Genomic DNA, 2,357 nt, shown 5'->3' with positions numbered 1-2,357 from the left:
GGCGGGGGGAGGAAGCGGAAGGTCCCTTTCTTATTTCATTCCCCCCAGGGTAGACCCGCCTGGTCCTGTCTAGGCTCCCACTGATCGGTCGTATTAACCCTTCACTCAGCTGTGGAGAGAAGGAGCAACCAGGGCTGGCCCCAGTGCGGCGCTAGGGGGCGCTGTGCTGCAGGGAGCAGGGCTCAGCAGGGGGCGCTCTCCCTTGGGGGTCAGGGCTGGCCCCAGTGCCCGGTGCGGCGCTAGGGGGCGCTGTGCTGCAGGGAGTGGGGCAGGGATCAGCAGGGGGCGCTCTCCCCTGGCAGCCAGGGCTGTTCCCAGTGCCCGGTGCGGCGCTAGGGGGCGCTGTGCTGCAGGGAGCAGGGCTCAGCAGGGGGCGCTCTCCCCGGGTGGTCAGCTCTGGCCCCAGTGCCCGGTGCGGCGCTAGGGGGCGCTGTGCTGCAGGGAGCAGGGAGCAGGGCTCAGCAGGGGGCGCTCTCCCCTGGCAGCCAGGGCTGTTCCCAGTGCGCGGTGCGGCGCTAGGGGGCGCTGTGCTGCAGGGAGCAGGGCTCAGTAGGGGGCGCTCTCCCTTGGCGGTCAGGGCTGGCCCCAGTGCGGCTCTAGGGAGCACTGTGGGGTAGGGCTCAGTGGGGGGCGCTCTGACCCACACTTATCCCTGCCTTAGTTTTAACTCCAGGAATACCCTCGTGGACTTGAGTTTCAGCGTTAATTGAATTGTTGTTCTTGGTCAGCGCGCCAGGAAGGCCAGTTTCCAATCCGGAGTTAAACTTGGGGTAGATTCGGCTCGCTCCAGGTTTACACTGGGGTCACTGAGCTCAGAATTTGGCCCTGAAAATGCCATCGCTCCAGATTAGATCAGAATGAGGTTTTTCTGTTGCTCTTGAAAGCCACACGCTGCTGGGAAGAATTAGCGCGGTCAGTGGATATAGCAAAGTGGGTCAGATCAGCGCTCTGCTTGGGAGCAGGGCCGGCGCAACCCATTCCGCGACCTAGGGGGTCGCCTAGGGCACTGACATTTGGGGGGCGGTGACTGCAGCGGCTGGATCTTCGGCCGCCCAGGGCGTCGTCAGCATTTCAGGGGCGGGACCTTCTGCCGCCTCTGTCGGGGGTGGCATTTTGGGGGCGGGACCTTCTGCCACCTCTGTTGGGGGCAGCATTTCGGGGGCGGGACCTTCCGCCGCCTAGAGCGCCAAGAAAGCTGGCGGCGCTCCTGCTTGGGAGGGACTATTCAGGTCAGGGTTATAGCTATCTTCGCACAATTTTGACCCAGGACCAGATCCTGAGCTGCATGCAACCATTTAATCAGGAATCTTCCATTGTTCCCTTCCCCCCTAATGCCTCAAGCTTCTGGAGTCATGTGAAAAAACTCTGCTTGCCTTTAAAAGCGCAAATTAATTACTGTTTAGTCCATGTTGTTGGAGGAAAGGCTGAAGACACTACCCCCATCAGCGCTCAACCAAGGAGGCAACTAACAAGTACGGGAGATATTATTTCATTTATGAAATCTCGTGGTTTGCCACACTGAGGTGGCGATTTTTGGAGGCTTTGGTCACGATTTCTGAGCACATGGGGCTGGTGACGCCGCAGAAATTGTGGAGTAATGTTAGTCCCTGGCTAGTCCCGCCATATTGAATGAGGGTGGCAGAATTTTGTCTTGGTGCCAACGCCAGGTGGCGGTGGGAACTAGTGGGTTAGAGCAGGGGGGGTGGACTGGGACCCAGGACTCCTGGGTTCTGTTCTCAGCTCTGGGAGGGGAGTAGGGTCAAGGGGGGAGGCAGGGGCTGGGAGTGAATGCTCTTTGAGATGAATGAGGGCTGGGGCAGGGGAACTGGACTACAATTCCCATAAGCCCCTTTCCTCCTACACCCCAGCTGTAACTCAATGGCAAACTGCCATGAGGTCTTGCAAGGAATTTTCCCCTCCCCACCCCTGAGCCTCCATGGTGGTTGTAGTCCAGTTTTCTCCTCTTTGCTTTCCAGGTATCACGGGGGAAGGGGAAAGACTACAAATCCCATGAAGCAGTGCGCGGGCAGCGCCGCCATGTTAGTTGTAGTCCAGGAGGGCGTGAGGACCCCATATCCCATGAGGCCTTGCCAGGAATGAGCCTGGCTGCACTGCAATGACAGTTGTAATTTAAAAATCTCCCATTTCCCTGAAAGAACAAAAGTGCTTCTTTTCGAGGGGGAGGGGAGGGGTGTAAAAAACTACATTTCCCATGAGGCATTGCGCATCCTCCCCCTCACGCCTCCATGGCACTCGTAGTCCAAACATGTCCCCTTTCTCTTAGAAATGAATGGGACTCGGGCGGCTGAGGAACTACATTTCCCATGAGTCGTTGCTGTGTGCCGCCATGACACTTG

This window comes from Mauremys reevesii, linkage group 4 (assembly GCF_016161935.1).
Source record: "Mauremys reevesii isolate NIE-2019 linkage group 4, ASM1616193v1, whole genome shotgun sequence".
NCBI classification, from domain to species: Eukaryota; Metazoa; Chordata; order Testudines; family Geoemydidae; genus Mauremys; species Mauremys reevesii.
Note: the sequence above shows the minus strand (reverse complement) of the source record.